Source organism: Protopterus annectens, chromosome 3.part1 (assembly GCF_019279795.1).
Source record: "Protopterus annectens isolate FY-2018-M chromosome 3.part1, PAN1.0, whole genome shotgun sequence".
Taxonomy (NCBI): domain Eukaryota; kingdom Metazoa; phylum Chordata; order Ceratodontiformes; family Protopteridae; genus Protopterus; species Protopterus annectens.
The window spans coordinates 1,900,889,831-1,900,908,603 of NC_056732.1; the positions used below are offsets into that span (position 1 = coordinate 1,900,889,831).

General features: G+C 40.1%; 1 protein-coding gene across 1 annotated transcript in view; it reads left to right on the forward strand.

The window, feature by feature from the left end:
* Positions 1-17,621: 17,621 nt before the first annotated feature.
* LOC122798817 overlaps positions 17,622-18,773 on the forward strand; it is a 3,666,270-nt gene continuing 3,665,118 nt past the window's right edge. The window contains exon 1 of the mRNA XM_044067940.1: positions 17,622-17,776. The gene's annotated coding sequence lies outside the window, so the exon portion shown is untranslated. The remainder of the gene's footprint in view (positions 17,777-18,773) is intronic.

Below are 18,773 nucleotides of genomic sequence, written 5' to 3' on the forward strand. Positions count from 1 at the left end.
AAGATTACAGCTGAGATATAGGTTTACAAGCAATGTATTTGGCTGCAGTCCGAGGTAGTTAGAGGGGTGGAAGAAAGGGATTAGAGAGGTTGGGGTAGAGGTGTTAGCGATGTTTGTTACAGGGGCATGTCCAGTGCTCTTTTAGATGAGATTTTAGAGCAGCTTTGAAGTTAGTGTGTGATGACACAGACTTTATAGTGTGAGGAGGGGTATTCCATAATTTTGCTCTGGAGTAGGAGAAGAGAGCTTCTTCAGCAGAGTTCCTGGTTTTAGTTACCTGTAATTGATTTTTGTTGCGGGAGCATAGTGGTCTGGTGGTATGATAGGGCTGGAGTAGATTTTGGAGGGAGGGGACTTTTAGAGGATGATTTAGTAGTTTGTGGGTGAGTGAGAGATGGTATCATTGAATGAGGTGAGGGAGTTCTAGCCAGCCTAGTTCAGTAAGTGAGGTACAGTAGTGGTTATGGTAGTTTGTGCCAGTGGCAAGCCTTGCTATTTTGTTGCAGCAAGCTTCGAGTTTACCTAACTCACGTTGCCTTAGGTTGGTAAATATTGGAGAGGCATAGAGTAGGGTGGAGATAAGGTGGCTATTTGCAACTGAAATCTTGGCTGTTTTGGTGAGGTATTGCTTATAGGTTCATAGGTAGGTACTAGGCTATTGGCCCTAGGGCTATACAAACCTGGCCAAAAAGGTACCCTGGCTTTCGCCACCCAAGAAAATTATTTTCCTGTGCCCTGTGCCCCTGTCAAGCAGAACCACAGAAGTGATCCCCGGGGTGAATTCCCTATTACCCATCCAATCATCAAGATTTTTCTTGAAGAGTGCTAACGAGGAGCTCTGTTTGACATAGATAAGTAGTCTGTTCCAGAGGATGGGAAGTCTCTGGGACAGGAATCTATCCCTCCAGCATGTTCTGTTTGTTGTGGTGACAAGGTTTAGGTCCCTAGAGCATGTGGCTCGGAGGGATTGGAATTTCTTTAAGTGGAGCATGTCCAACAGCTCTGAGTTTGACATAGCTTTGTATGTTAGGCAGAGATCGCCTCTGAGAAGGCGATATGCGACGGAGTAAAGCTGGAGTTTTTTGAGTTGGTTTGCGTAGGGCATCTGTTTGAGGCCAGTAATCCTCTTTGTGAGGTATTTCTGCGGCCTTTCCAGTTGTTGTAGATGTCTTGTGAGGTACATACCAAAAGGGGCGTTGTACTCTATAACGGGTCTAATGAGTGATGAGTAGGGGGGAACAATGACCTCTTTTTTTTCTGAATGAGAAAACTTTTGTGATGAGGTGTGCCATGTAGAAGGATTTCCTGACCACTGTGGCGATGTGATTATCAAAGGAGAGACTACTGTCCACCTGTGTCCCAAGGTCTTTTATCACACTTTTGGTGTTAAGTAGACTACCACCTATGTGGTAGTTCATGGGTACAGAGTTTTTACCAAAGGGGATGACAATGCAACTTTTTAGCATTGAGCTTGAGACTATGGCTTTGACACCAGGCATCTGTCTCAGTGAGGCCCTTTTGTAGGATGTCCACATCGTTAGGAATTTTGATTATGGCTCCTAGTTTGCAATCATCTGCTAATTTAGTTAGCCAAAGACCTTCTGTGTTAGCCTGTACTTCAGAGAACTAGATACCAAACAGGAGAGGACCCAGGACTGAACCCTGCAGTACTCCACTTGTCACTGGTCTGAAGTCTGATTTGGAGTCTGCTACTTTCACAGTGTGGGTTCTGTCAGTAAGCCAGTTGGCAACCCTTCTTGTGACATAGGGATTTATGCCTAGTTTAGTGAGTTTATCTATAATTCCAGAGTGGGGGATGGTGTCGAAAGCCTTGGCGAGATCTAGATAGGCTGCGTGAACCACCTTACCCTCATCTATGGCTTTGGTGACTGCTTCAAAGACATCTGTCAGGTTTAGGAGACATGATCTGCCTTTCACAAACCCGAACTGTGTGGGGTCCAGAGTTTGGAGATCTCCAATGTCTTTGTTTATGAGTTCCATGATGATACGTTCCGTGGCCTTGCAGATCAGGATTGTCAGGCTAATGGGGCGGTAGTTCCCAGGGTCTGTTGTGGCCCCCCCCTTTGTGGAGTGGGCTAACCGTCATGGTGCACCATTCAATGGGCACAAAGCCTGAGGTGAGGCTATGATTGAACATGGTACTTAGGTGGGGTGCAGTTCATTCTGTAGTTCGTGTAGAAGGCAGCCAGGGATGTTGTCAGGTCCCATAGATGCTGTGTTCTTGGCTTTGGAGAGTGAGGTTTTTACCTGTGCAGCCATGATTACAGGAACTTTGCATTCTTCCGGTATAAAGATGGGCCCTTTAGGGGGTGAGAGGGGGGTAAAGTTAGCACTGAACCTATCTGCCAGGATGTTGGCAATATCAGTTGATTCTGTATATTTAGTGTCATTGTGCTGTAACTCAGAGCAGATCTGAGTGTTGCCATTGAGATTCTTGACATAGCTATAGAATGCTTTGTGATTGTCTAGAATCAGTGGCGATTTTGTTTTCATAACTAGCTTTGGAGGATTTTATGAGGGATCTCAGCTTCTTAATAAGGCTGATCAGGGAGTTCCTCCAATCATGTGATTTTACTCTTTTTTTTCAACAGTTTCTTCTGTTGTAGAGTTTGTTTATGGCAGAAGATCACCAGATTGGCTTCCTGTTTTTGGAGGATAGCATCTTGGTTCTGTTACGGATAGCATGATCCATGCACTTGCGTAAGTGCTTATAAAGTGCATTTGTGTAGGATTCAATAGTCGTACCTCTATTGTCCATCTGCATGGTGTCGTGAAGTTTGCCACTTCTGTCTTAAGAAGTGTGAAGTTGGCTTTGGAGAAATTTTTTACGGTTGTTTTCCTAATGGCTCACCAAAACACACTAGCTACCATGCAGAAAAGAGACAAAGTCTGGGCAAAATACCAGAAAAATAAGACCCCCCTCATCCATAATGAATATAAAACTCTTAGAAACAGAGTAAAAAAACTTATCATCTCTGACCGTCAAAATTACTTCTCCTTACTTCAAAACAACAACAAAACAAATCCTCAAAAATTCTGGAAAAGTATCTCCACTCTACTTCATCCCAGTAAAATAGTCACCCCAACCCCTGACCCTAATGACACTGATATAGACTTAGCTACTCAATTCAATTCTTTCTTCATTGATTCTATTTCTAAATTAACCTCCTCCTTCTCCAACAACACACTCTCCAACTCACCTCCATCCTACCCCTACTACACTTAAACCAACACTATATCCAATGCCACACTCATATCTACTAACTCTTTACCATCCACTACCATCTGCTACAATAAAATTGCCAAGTTTGCTACCAACCAAAAGTCTTCCTCCCACCACTGCTCCTCTCTCCAACAACTAAAGTGGCTAGAACTACCCAATAATCTTACCTACACACAACTATCCCTTGCACATAAACTAATTTTCAAACCCTCCCTCTGTCCCTCCCTCTCTTCTGTCTTCAAAATGCACACACCTCCAACAACCAAAATCTACTAGAAGTGTACAAACCAACCCGTCCCCTAGGCAAACATCTTCTTTCACATGGTTTAGCACGTCTCTGGAACTCTCTACCTCCATCTATCCGTACTATCTCTAACCATTTCATGTTTAAAAAATCTCTTCATTCACATCTACTTTCCCAGTGGGAATGCTCTTGCTCCCACCCTACTTAACTACATTGAACATCCCCTTTTCCTCCTAGTCCTGCTTACACTGTTGATTTCTCCCCCTCATTATACATACCTCTTACATTCCTACTATAACCATAGAATGTGTAAGAATTCTCTACACTGTTCCTCTTACATAGAGAACTCTCTTTAAGAAATAACTTTTGTAGAATTTTACATTAGAAATTTGATTTTATGTATAATCCTTTTTAGTTTTAACACTGTATAAATTAATTGTAATCATTGCACATTGTACTTAAACTTGTCTACTTGAAAGTTTATAATGTTTAAGCATGTATAATACCTACTGTAATCTATATTTTTCTGGAGCTTTTCTCCCCAGGACTCCATTGAAAACGGGTTCTTTTTGGCCCAATGGACTATCCTGGTAAACTAACTGCAAATAAATAAATAAATAAATAAACTTCAAAGGACAGACATGAAGTAATTTTAACTTCAAAGGACAGGCATGAAATGCTTGTCTTAGCTTTCTTTACAGCAGAGGGAAATGTTTACTTTTTTTGAAGTTCCACATTTCACAGCATATCCTTTCATTTAAGAAAACAAGCTTGTAGTTCAACATTTCACAGTATTTTCTTTCAATTAAGAAAACAAGTCTGTAGTTCAACATTCATATTTACAAATGATGGAATTATCTGTAAAATTATATTGGGCTAGGCTGGCAGCCTTCATAACCAGTATGACTCAGTCATAGTCCATGTGGGTATGAATGACCTGAGACATACCTCCTTGGACAATATGAAAACAGACATGATTGAGCTCTCAGAATATATTTCACAGGCAGGTATGAGCCTAGCATTGAGCAGCATTCTACTATCTCCAATGATGATTTTATTTATTTATTTATTTATTTTATTTTACATTGCTATAGAATGCTTTGTGGTTGTCTAGAATCAGTGGTGATTTTGTTTTCATAACTAGCTTTGGAGGATTTTATGAGGGATCTCAGCTTCTTAATTAGGCTGACCAGGGAGTTCCTCCAATCATGTGATTTTACTCTTTTTTTGCAACAGTTTCTTTCTTCTGTTGTAGAGTTTGTTTATGGCAGAAGATCACCAGATTGGCTTCCTGTTTTTGGAGGATAGCATCTTGGTTCTGTTACGGATAGCATGATCCATGCACTTGTGTAAGTGCTTATAAAGTGCATTTGTGTAGGATTCAATAGTCATACCTCTATTGTCCATCTGCATGGGTGTCGTGAAGTTTGCCACTTCTGTCTTAAGAAGTGTGAAGTTGGCTTTGGAGAAATTTTTTACGGTTGTTTTCCTAATGGGGAGGTGGGAGTGGGTTGTCGATGTCTGTTGTGATTAGCTTGTGGTCGGATCTGACCAATGAGGAGCTGACCTCTGGTGTGGAACACCAGTTGCCCATGTTGGTGATGACCAGGTCTAGGATATTGCTGCCCCTGGAGGGGGTGTGCATAAGTTGATTCAAGGCATTGGAATTGATGAATTCCAGAAAACGTTGAGCAAAAGAGTTGGTACACAAGTAGTTTTCCCAGTTAATGGTGAGGTAGTTGAAATCACCCATTATTAGGGTGTTGGGTTGTACCTTAATATTTTCCAGTGTATCAAGAAAAGAGGAGTGGAAATCAACAGGTGCAGGCCTTCTCTTTCTGTATAAAGCTCCTAGTTTTTTGAGTACTTTTTTATGGTTAACGAGACGTGGATGTCAAACTTGAGGTTACTGTCAATTTCAACTCCAAGTAGTTTGGTGTGGTCTGTTGGGGGGATAATGGTGTTGTCATTGGCTTTAATATTAAATTGGTGGGTGTTTAGATTGTGTTTGGTGGGTTGGAAGATGAGGACTTTTGTTTTGTTTGGGTTAAGTATTAATTGTACATCTGAAAGCCAAGTTTCAACTGAGGAAAAGGCTTCCTGTGTGGTCTTTTGAAGTTCAGGTAGGGAGTGGGCTGAGCAGATGATGGTGGAATCATCTGCATAGTGTATGAGAGTGGCCTGTTTGGTAGCAGAGGCTAGATTGATAGTGAATATGGAGAAGAGTAAGGGTCCAAGGATGGACCCTTGGGGAACACCTACTGAGGCAGGGAGTTGGGGGTGGTGTATCATTATGCCAAACAACGGATTGATGGCGGTCAGTCAGGTAGCTCTGGAACCAGTTTGTGACAGATTGAGAGAAGGATAGAGTATTGAGGCAGTGATGAGTTGTTTATGAGAGACCATGTCGAATCCTTTAGATAGGTCTAGGAAAGTTGCAGAGCTGAAATAACCATTGTTTTATGTTGGAGGATTGTATTAGTGAAAGCAAGTAAGGCAGTGGTTGAGCTGTGGTATGGTTGGAAACCATGCTGTGTGTTAAATAGGAGGTTGTTAGCAAGGAGGTAGCCTAGAACCTGAGAGTGAACACATTTCTCAAGTATTTTTGATAGAGGAGACAGAATTGCTATGGGCCAGTAGTTGGTGAATTCTGTGGAAGGCCCACCTTTGTGGAGGGGGATAATGTGGGATATTTTCCATTGTGAAGGGACATAGATTTAAGATAAAGATCGGTTAATTAGGACTGCAACTGGGTAGGCTAGGGCGTCAGCTGCAATTTTAAGGTACTCAGCTGAGAGGTTGTCAGCTGCTAGTTTTGTGAGCTTTAATTTCGATAAGAGTTTTTTTATGTTGGAGGTAGGAATAGGAGAGAAAGCGAATGCAGTGGGCAAGTTACTAGGTGTAGTTGGAGGGGGTAAGGGAGAGCAGTTGTGTTGTTTTGCTAGTTATAGAATGGTTTGTGTGAAGTGAGTGTTGAAAGAGATGGCAATGTTTTCAGAGGAGTTTGTTTTCTTTGGTGGAGAGGTTCCTACTTTTCCTGGGTGGAGGATGGAGTTGATGGTTGACCAGAATTCTTTAGGGTTGTTTTGGGTGGAGCTCAGGGCAGACTGGTAATACAGGATTTTGTCCTGTTTTATTAATTGTTTGACTTTGTTACGTAATTCACAGAATTTCTGTCTATCAGAAGGGTTTTTTTGTCTTGCGCCAGTGATTCCAGGCTCTATTGCAGATTTTCATTTCTGATGAAGTGGCTTGTTATAGCCATGGGGAGGACTGGGCTTTAACTCCAGTAAATCTTGTGGGTACATGGGTGTTTAGGACTTTAAGGGAGGTGGTACTGAAAAATTGGACAGCATCATCAAGGTTGAGGTATTTTAGTGGTGTCCAGTTGCAGTTTTTTAGGGCTAAGATGAAGTTGTCAGGGTTAAAGTTTACTTTATTATGTATTTGCTGATAGGTAATCGGTTTAGCCTGATATATGTGTTTTTTGAGTAGAAAAGTTGGGGTATGGTCACCGAGGCTATCTGGTAGGCAGCCAGCTGTGTATGATTGGGGGCTCTTACTGACTAGTATCCAGTCAAGAGTAGAATGCTTGTTGGAATTCTTATTTATTCAGGTGGGTGTCTGGATAAGTTGGAAAAAACATGAAGATTTAGATGGTGGGCTGGATGGTGGTTGGAACAGGATAGCCAGTCTATATTAAAATCACCTAATATTATGGTTTCTTGTGGAAGGTGATGATTTACCCAGCTGAAGAGGTTTTCTAGTGGAGGGATATTGTAGCCAGGTGGGAATAAGCATCCTATTAAGTTAATGGTCTTGACTTGGTTTACTTTTAGGTTGGTACAGATTATTTCTTCTTTGTCAATTGGGGGGGGGCGATAAGTTTAGATTGGAATATTAAGATTCTGTTTATACATTACAGCTACACCACCCCCTTTTTTATGCAACCAATCTTGTCTTAGGATATTGTAGCCTGAAGGGAGAATTTGCTCACTGGTAATGTGAGGTTTGAGCCAGGTTTCTGTTAGAATGATAATATCAGGGGAGTGTAAGTCTATGGTAGCATGGAGTTCATGGATTTTATTGGATTAAGAACTAACAAGTATGAGGTTTCTACATAACAAGGAAGTGTTCATAGGAAAACACATGATTTAACAAAATTCCATAATTTTTAAGTTACAAAGTACAATATTGATTGGTAGTCACAAGTTTTAACAAAATTCCATAGTTTGAAGTTAGAGTAAAGTAGTACTTAGAATGTACTGATTTCCAGTAATAACACTGATTGAGACAAATGTAAATAAGAGGGGGTTGGGAGAGGATGTTAGGGTTAGTTTTGTGAGAAGTGGCTGGGTTTGAAGTTGGAATGTGTATAATTGCAAACTGTTGGCATGGGTTTTCACAGGTGAGGCACTATACGGAGGAGTCACGATTCTTTTTCAAGGGATAGAAGTGAAAGGGAACATGAGAGTGGGTCAGAGGGTGTGTATGATATGGGTCAACCTGGTGGGTAGCAAGGGCATAGCCATGTGAGTTTTAGGTGTGCTTTTAGTAGCTTTTTGAATGTAACCATTGAGTTGGCTGATGTAATGGCAGAAGGTAATGAGTTCTAAATTTTACCAATATAGTTAGGGAAGAGGGAGTCACCTGCTGTGTTATTGCTTTTGGTCACCTTGATTAGTCTTTTATCACTAGAGTGAAGTTGTCTGGTATTAGTTTGTAGTTTAAGTAGATTAGATAGTGTTGTTTTTTTTCAGGAAGTAGTAGGAGTTTATGGGTGAAATTAAACTGATGGCATGAGAGAAGATTTTGGAATTCAAGCCAATTAAGTTGATTTAGTGAATGACAGTGGTGGGCACAGTAGGGGGCACCAGTTGCAAATTTGGCAATTTGATTGTAGCAGATGTTAAGCTTGGCTATTTCAGTTTTGCGTAGGTTGGTGAAGATGGGAGTGGCACAGAATAGTGTGGAGAGGAGGTGGGTTTAAGCTATGGTTATTCTAGCAGGTTGGGTTAGAAATGGTTTGTTTTTGTAAAGACTGACCATTTTTTTGTGCATGTTTTTAATAGTTTGATTTATATGGAGATTGAACTTGAAGTTGTTGTCAGTGGTCCCTCCTAGCAGTATAGTATGTCAGTGGTCCCTCCTAGCAGTTTAGTATGAGTGTCTGGAGAGATGATAGTCCCATCTCTGGACACAATATTGAATGTGTTGGGCATTGAGGTGGATTTGTTTGGTTTAAATAGCAACAGTTTGGTCTTTTGGGATTAAGTAATAGGTTTTTGTTAAGAAAGCAGGTTTCGGTAATTTGGAAAGCTTTTTGGGTAATAGAGAGGAGTTTGTGTGGGTCATTGTCTGAGCAGACTAAACGTTGAGTCATCAGTGTATTCTATAACAGTTGCATCTTGGCAGATGCTGTGGAAATCATTAATGAAGATGGAGAATAGAAGGGGTCCTAGAATTGATCCTTGTGGGATTCCTGTGGTAATAGCAGCAGCAGTAAGGATAGGTTGTCCCATTGAACTGCTTGTTGTTTACCATGTAGATAGTTTTGGAACCAGGCTAGTGTGTGATCACTAAGGCCAAGATTAGTAAGGGAGTGGAGTAGTTTGGGATGGTTAAACATACTGAAGGCTTTTGACAGGTCCAAGAAAATGGCAGATGTTAGTTTACCTACGTGCCTGTTTTGGTTGATAAGGTTTGTAAAGGAAAGAGGACTGTGGTTGTACTGTGGGCAGGGTGGGCCTTTTTTAGGCATTGCAAAACTGATAAACCTTCCAACATAACAAAACTCCGCAGGACAAGCTACAGATGTTACTGCTCAGTGCTAGGAGCCTCAACAAGAAACTGCACTCCTTGGAAGCTCTCTTCACCCTGGAGAATGTTGACATCTGTGCAGTTACTGAAACATGGTTCAAAGCCACAAAAGCACTCCGACAGTGCATGGCCATAATTCCTTTCATACATTCCGACCACCCACTGAACATGAAAGAGCAAAAGGTGGAGTGTCTAAGCACATCTCAAGGTTGGTCAAACAATTCAACATGCTTGAGGTACTTCATGTCTAACTAACCATGGAAAAAATCCATTACTATTTTCTTGCTAGCTACAGATCCCGCACCATGAAGCAGGAAACCCATATATCATACCTAAGGTTACTAGAGTCACTGACCATCCAGCCCATTACCATACTCAAAGGTGATTTTAACTATCCCTTCCATTAGTTGGGAGGCATACACGACCACTACTAACATGCAGGCCCAGATATTATTTGACTTTGTAAATTCAAAGGTTGTGGAGCAGCTAATCTACATTTCCAGTAGGGGACAGATATCCAAGATCTGGTACTCACAAATATGGGAGAGTGCTGCACCCCCCACCCTCCAGTGTGATGTCCTCACTGGTAAGATCAAATCACAAAGCGGTCTCTCCTGAAATAAAGGTAAATCTAGTCCCCCTTCCTAACCCCAAAAACTTTAAGAACTTCTCTAAGGTAAATTACACCCTATTAAAATCCAGAAAACACAGAAACCTATGCAGAGGTGTACACAAAGCCCTCTATGATCATATAAACAACTGTATAGAAACAACAGTACCAGACTGAAATAAACCCAGGTCAGACTGCAAAAACAAGCCACCCTGGTGGACCCCCTAGTACTGATAGGCTGTGCAACAAAAGAAAGAAAATCCTGTCCAGAAGTAAGCGAGAATGTGCACAACAGGGCAAAAAGTCTCTCATTAGGCTAAACAAGTGAATTGGGGAACTAGTCAAGTCTCTGAAAGTAGACTTTGATGTAAAAATAGCCTCCAAAGCTAAAGCCATAAGGGATTTTCAGTTATGCCCATAATCTTAATAGAGCAACATCCAACAATGTGCAGAATTAGTTGTAGATGACATCACCCATACTCAGCTGGAAGATATGTTGGCCATCAAATTCAGCTCAAATTTCATTTCCCATCACCACCATTGTCCCCCAGGAAATACTCTGCACCACTCCACTGCCAATTATCACCAAAGAACAGGTTGCCACTGCACTCTCTAAAGCTAAAAATACAGCTTCAGTGAGGCCTGACTATATACTAGGTTGAGTCATAAACAGCTCTAGACTTATCAGGCCTATTAGGATCTCTATTTAAACACAGTTTCTGGAATGGCTTTATCCTGATAGAGTGGAGGACAGCAACAGTCATCCATCTGCATAAAGGGTGACCATCTACTGACTTGGGAAATTACAGACCCATAAGTTTGACTAGTCTTATTTGTAAGACAATAGAAAGAACAATCATGGACCTGATAAATAATGACATAGGAAACCTCCAAACACTGGAACTGACCCAATTCAGCTTTGCCAAGGGCCTCTGAATAACAAAGTTTGCCAATGACTGCAAGCTGGGGGCAATCACTGAATCCACCAATGACATAGATATCCTTCAGGAGGGTCTAGATTAGACAAATGATTGGTGCCAGAACCATGTCCTAAAACTAAATGTGAAAAAAATGCATTATCATACCCTTTGGGAAGTCAAATACTCCTGCAAATTACCACATCACTAGCACACCCTTAGGAATTGACTGAAAGATGAGAGGTCTAGATACAGAGATAGACAGTAGCCTGAACTTTGACCACCATGTGTCCTCAGTGGTGAGGAAGTAATTTTATGTGGCACAATTTATAAGTAAAAGAATAGCATCCAGATCCAAGGGAATTATAGTTCCTCTCCACTAACCCCTCATTAAACCAGTGCTTGTGTATAATGCACCATTTCCATGTACTTGATTAGGTACTTACAGCAGCTGGAGTGACCTCAGAGGTTCCTCAAAAAGAAAATACAGGGTGCCAACAACATGAACTATGCAGACAGACTTAAAGCCCTATCCATTTACCCTGTCTCATACCTCCTATTAAGGGGTGACCTGTGACTGACCTACAAGGCATTCACAAATCCAGCCCTGGTGGAGCTTCTACACATCCACAAGTCAAACAGTATGAGGGTCACCCAATCTAAGGATCTAAACTTAGTCAGTGGCTCAAACAAAACATACTGGAGAAACAGATCTGTATCTCAGAGATTGCTCCTTCTTTGGAACATGCTTCCTATACACATTAAGCAGAGCCCTTCCCTGGCCCTCTTCAAATGCAGTTTGGATTAATGGATGGAGAATCACAAATTTATATCCGGTGTAGTGCCTATGTCCCTTATAGACAGAGTCAGTCTGTAAGATATTCAATGCATAGGCACAACTCCATGCCATCATCTTTCCCCTTGGGCCATATATTGGGTAAATTGGGTTTCACTGGCTAGTTCTATAAGGATCTTAAGCTGTTAGCCTAGTAATCTTCTGTGAACCAGTGCAGACAGAGACAAATTCCTCTGCAAAGTATGTAAGAAGTTAAGCTTAAAAAAGTATGTGGGCTTTCCTTTTCTTTGATTCCAAGGCAATGAAATTAAAGTTTTATAAAGTACAAGCAGGTCTGTGGTACCTACACAAAACTGGAACCACATTGTAGGGAAAAATAATCTAATGATTGAGTTAAATAGTAGGAGAGGGCGGAGTTTTCCTTTAATTAAACTTTACACAAGTATTGCAGTCTGAACTAAGAAAGAAGAAGCAGAAAGTGCAGGTATCACATTTTACATCAGTCACAGCCCAAAATAATGTTACTGCAACAATATTTAGTAACTGCTTCATGTGCTCTGTCTTTACATTTTTTCTTGTAGCTTTGTGTCTTCACACTGTTTGACAATATCTCCATGGATGCCTGCCAGGAATTCATATGCACAACAAAATATCATAGCAGCACTGCATATGCGCACTGTTAGGAAGTTATATCTGTATCTACTAAGGGGGTGTTGGGGTGCAGTATGATGTCATAGTACTTACTGTGCACATTGCTGGACATTCACGCACATAGTCTGCTGTAGAAGTGTCAGGTAAAAACAGGATCTCACACACTGCACCTGCACTCTGCCAAAGGGGTGTTGGGGTGCGGTATGATGTCATAGTTCTTACTGTGGACATCACTGGACATTCACATCCATAGGTATCTGTTACAGAAGCATCAAGTAAAAACAGGATCTAAAAATACTGCACCTGCACACTTTTGGGCAGATAACTCAATAATGCCCACCAGAGCTGCTTCTGGATGCATTGGGATCTCATTATGTGCCCAAAACTGGATAATCATGTCCAGCGATGTCTGCCAGGGCTGCATCAAGAGAACAGCAGAACTCATAATTCTTCACACAAACATCTTTGAGCAGTCATGTAGATGCCTGTTTGCAAGACATGCACCAGTAATTCAACTAGACCACACAGTCCTAAATGTGCACATTGTTGAGCAGTCATGTCTGTGATGTCTACCAGGTGTATGCTGGGGTACAATAGGATCTCAAAACAATGCATGTAGACACAATTGGATTATCATGTCCATAAGTGTCAGCCAGAAGTGCATTTGGGGATCAATGGGATCTTGTAGCACTGAAGAATGCTGCTGAGTTTTGCTTATAACTGTGGCATGTACAAGCATATTGTTCACAAGAGTCTGTTATCCTGTACTCTGTGAGCACTTACATAACATATTTTTTGACAGTGGGTCCAGATACAATGCTCACAATGTGTGTGCATGAAAGAGCTCAGGGATGTTCTCCTCATTAGTTTTCGAACTTGAAATGTCTGTGACTATTGACACCCTTTTTCATAAGCTTGCCTTCATTTTTTCTCTTAACAGCCGTAATAAACCTTGCTTTTTTGATTTGTTAACTTAACAAATGTCAAATCAGTATCATACATCATATCTCTTCTTGCATGTACAACTATATTCTAACTTTATAACATACACAGCTCCATTCTTCTACCTGTATATTTCCTTTCTGTGCTGCTTTATCAAACGTTCTACTTCCTTTCAATCATTTACATAACAAATATGACATTAGCATAAATTGGTAGTTTATAAAACTCACACATTTTGTTCATAGGTTCATAGGTGTGTACTAGGCTAATGGCGTGGAGCCTTTACAAGCCTAGCCCATAGAATTACCCTGGCATCTTGCCGCCCGACATTAGTTCCCAGTGCCTATATCAAGTAGAGCCACTGGAGTGATCCCCAGGGTGAACTTTCTATTTCCCATCCACTCATCAAGATTTCTCTTGAAGAGGGTCAGCGAGGTGCTTTGCTTGACATGTATGGGAAGTCTATTCCAGAGCATGGGCAGTCTCTGTGGGTGAGGAACCTGTCCCTCCAGCATGTTCTGTTGATTATGGTAATGAGGTTGAGGTCTCTAGAGCATGTAGTGTGGAGGGATTGGGATTTCTCTATTCTTTACCCTACTACTTGGAGACTTTAACATAGACTGGGGCACCTGTTCCTCAGAATCCCCAACCATCCATATTAACCTGCATGCATTTACACATATCATATCCACCCCTACCAGGATAGGTAAACTCAACCAAAAAGAAAGCATACTTGACTGGGTACTCATAAACAGTCACCCCCAACTGTACACCTCTGGTACCCTCCCTGATGGCCTAAGCGATCACCTCACATATGTAATTAAGCACAAAGCCATTAATTCCCAACAACCCTTACTCAGAAAGGTTAGAAACAATAAAAACTTTGACCCTGCCAAATTCCAACAAGAACTAAACTCATGTAATTGGTCTATTCTAAAACACGTCCCCTTAGAGGAAGCAGTAGCATACTTTAACAACAAATTCCTTGAGATCCTTTATTTGCATGCATCTGTTCGTTCAAAGAAAACAAAGGCAAAAACTGCGTCATGGCTTTCTAAAGAGTCTAAACTCAAAATTACCCTTAGAAACAAAGCATGGGCTTTATGGCATTCTTCTAAAGACCCCCAAGATCACATTAAATCCAGGAATGAAACTAAAACATCCATTTTACAAGACAAAAAACAATACTACTGTAATTTACAGACAGTAAATCAAAATAAGCCTCAGACGTTTTCAGCAGGTGTAAATAATCTACTACATCCTGGACAAACTAAAACCCCAATCCCTGCTGCTACTGTTGATAAACCCCCCTGAAGATGTTTCTGACAGTTTTAACTGATTCTTTACTGAGACAATTCAAGCCCTAGCTAGCCAACTACCTCCTAGCTCCCCTGGTCTTGAAAGTACCACCCTTAGAAACCTACTCGCATTCAGCTTCCAACCAGTTGCCACTTCACTTATCCATACCTTGATCAAAAAATTAAATCCCACTACACTTTCTGCTGATCAACTCCCTGCCGAGTACCTACAAAAATCAGCTGATGCTATTGCTTACCCCATCTCAGTACTAATCAATCAAACCATAGTAGAAGCTAAAATTCCCACCATCTGGAAAATATCCTATGTAATCCCACTTCACAAAGGAGGCAGCTCTACTGAATTCTCCAATTATAGGCCAATAGCTATACTCTCTCCACTTGCAAAGATTATGGAAAAATGTATTCATAGACAATTCATGCACCACCTAATCCAGAATCACCTTATGGCAGACACTCAGCATGGCTTCTGTCCTCATCACAGTACTACTTCAGCCCTCCTAGCCTTTACCAACATCATAAACTATAATTGCAACAATAATTATATATCCTCAGCCCTCTTGTTGGATCTTTCCAAGGCATTCGATATGGTTGATCACCAACATTTAATCCACACCCTGCAAACATTCTGTCTAGATACTAGAGCTCTTCAATGGTTTCAATCCTACCTGAATGGTCGACAGCAGGCTGTCCTCTGGCAGAACAAACTCTCTAATCTTCTACCTAATGCCCTTGGAGTACCACAAGGCTCTATACTAGGGCCCTTGCTGTTCTCAATCTTCATTAACAACATTTATACTGTCATCCCAAAAGTCAGCTGTATCCAATATGCTGATGACTCTACTCTGATTTGCTCAGCCACATCTCCAGTAGAGTTATGGTCAACTACCCAGATCACCTTTAATACAATAGAAAACTGGCTTTCTGAACGCCTTCTGATCCTAAATCCCAAAAAAACTAAAATGCTGTTATTTTCACCAACATGTAGGTCTACCGCTTGCACCTTTACCATAAATTCAAATGATGGCACAATAATCTCCCCTGACCCCTCTACAAAACTATTAGGTGTCATCATAGATAATAATCTGAAATTCAACCTACGTGTTAACCAAACTATCAAAACCATCAATAAAAAACTAGGGTCACATTACAAAATAAAAGCCTTCCTAACCCCTCCAGCTAAAATTGCCATTGCTCGCTCTCACCTTCTTTCAACCCTTCTGTATGCATCCCCTCTATTCTCGAATTTAAACAAGACTGTCCTTAACAAACTCTCAGTTTGTTACAACCACATTGCCAGGTTTGCCACTGGACTGCCTTTTAGGACACATCATTTCATCAATCTAAATCAGCTTGGGTGGCTTGAACTACCCAGCCTAATCCAGTATAACCAACTGATTATGGCCTATAAAATCCTCTATAATCCAGGCAATACTCCTGCACTTAAGAATATTATCACCCCCTATAACAATCCTAGACCGCTTCGATCCTCTAACAAACTACTAATTCAGACTAGCAAAATTAATAACACAGGCGGTGACTCTCTCTTTGCAAACTCTGTAAGTAGACCCTGGAACTCTCTTCCAGCTGATATTACTTTACGTTCTACCTTAGGTCAATTTAAAACTAGACTCAAACAACATTTGGCACTTAACTGGCTATGTCAATGTATCAAGCCTGGCTAACGCTCTCTAGAATGTGTAAAAATCTGTTAACCATCTTACTGTGTAATTTAATTTAATCCTGATTTACGCTCTGGATTAACTCTAACCTCAAGAACTTGTTTAACTTGCTTACTTATGTAATCACTGTAAATAGTCTGTTTGTAATATGTAATGCTGGTATTATGTAATGCTGTATCTGCTTACCCTTGGAGCTTTTCTCCTCAGGCCTCTGCTGAAAATGGACATGCATCCAGTCGGACTATCCCGGTCAACAAATGTAAAATAAATTAAAAAAAATAATAATAATAATTTGCAGTCGAAAATCCTTTGTTTACCATATTTTCTAATATTTATGGGACACTTTCTAACACCATAAATTTAATGCCAAAGCAATCTTAATTTTCTTGCTGACAGTTGAAAATTTTAAAAGCCTTCTTATGACCACATGGTCATTGCCTCTACTGTTTTTAGATCTTGTACAATCTACTTATGTACTGATAATACCTTTGCTTGCACTGTAAAGCATGTTACACCATTATATGTTTTTTTTTAGAAGTCTTTAAATTTCATTGTATACTATAATTTTTTAAACTATGTAACATTTTGCTGCTATATGTCTAATTTTCCATTTGTTTAACCGAGTTGGAGCTTTTCTCCAGGGACTCTATTGAAAATGGGCTCTTTCTACCCAGTGGACTATCCTGGTAAACAAACTGTAAATAAATAAATAATGTGTAGCATTTGTGATATAACACTTGGCTTGGTGGTATTACTGGTACCTTTTTTATGTTTATATATACATAATGCTCACTTAATGCATAGGAGAGGAAGATGCTGATGACCATAATTGTGGCCATTTCCCTGTCCATGTAGGTCTATGATGTATGCAGCAATACTGCTATGAGGATGGGTGAATATTGTGTGCATGTGCATCCTTCATCCAACATGATGGGGAACATAAATGATGATGCATCAGTTACCCTGTGAGCATTTTTTTTGCACATAAAAAATGTGTTTGTGTGTGTGTTTGAGAGTGTGTCTTTGTATTTATGTACGTGTGTATGTGTGCTCCTTAACAGACGTGATACAACAATACTCGCACTTCTGTATGCTGATTCACTTACATGTCTAAGACCATTTCTGATGATTCATGCATGCAAATGAAAGGGATACTTGTCATAACAGATTAGCAGTGATTCCATATATCATATAATTAGGCAAATCCTTGTCAAGAAGCTCACAATTTTTTTAAAAATCCATGCACTTGGTTACATTGGGAACATATTAAGGTCTGATGTTGAAAGTTTCATATCCATTACTTGTTAGATTTAGACAGGCAGGTATTTAGACAACCTGCCCCATGAAAGTTTTCTAGGCTGTCCTAGCCCCTCCCATTTCACCACAATGTACACAGCCTGAGGACCCATTTCAAGAGCTCTTTAGGCCTTCAAACACTTAGCATCTCTGGAAAATGGTCTCAAGTTTTCTAGTTGTTTTTCTTAAGTTCTAGTAGGTGTTTTTTTTTTTCTTTAGCATTTGAACTTGAGTATGTATTTTTCATCTACATTCAAGGTTAGTCTGTTCTTTTTCAGTTTCCTGTCAGAATTGATATTTGCTTAGTCATTATTCCATCCTTGGCTTCTTTTCCAACCATTTTGAAGTGTGTGTTTTCTCCCTTTATTTATTTTTCAGATATCTTGTATCATATCTTTTATTCCAACAGGTTTTAGTTTATAATTAAAGTTACTCTGGAAAGAAATGAGAACAGGCCAGTTATTTATGGTTTCTAATGTTTATTTCTGTACAGTTTAGAGTTTTTTTATGTACTAGGATTTTTGTATGGCTGCAGTTGTTTCGTTATGTACTGATGTCTGGTGTCCTTTTCCCACTCTAGAGCGACAGTATTCAGGTATTTATTTGAAACCTGATATTTCCAGTCAGTACCTTATTCTAAAGTTACTCTGTTCTTGGACAGAAAGATAGACAGTTCCTGTTTATAACCTGATATGTTTAGTTTCTCTCCTACAAATAAGATTTAACTTTAAGCTGTGTTTTCTGTTTCCCAGCTTTAGAACTAAGTTGGGCATGAAAGTGGAAGGGATGAACTATGTTTTGCGTTTCATATCTTTTAAACTGTACAATCTACACATATATTGTTAGAATACTTTTGTTAACTAGACATGTCTTCACATGATTGCAATAAATTCCTCTCTGTACAATCTACACATATATTGTTAGAATACTTTTGTTAACTAGACATGTCTTCACATGATTGCAAGAAATTCCTCTCTGACTGCATATGTATTGAAATATTTACAGAAATGTGAAAATATATGCTTAATTGTATAATCAGTAGTATGAATAATGCTGAGTATCTCTCAAAATGTGTAACTCGCATTGCAAATGACAGTTTCAAGAACATTGAAGGTTTCATCTGATGCCTTGCAGTAGTCCTTAAACGTTATTAATTTATCTAGTGCAGGACATCTTAGTTTAACAGTTTTAGTGTCATTTTGTTAATAACTCCTTGCAATTTCTAATACTACCTTTTTATTAGTTGGTAAGTCAG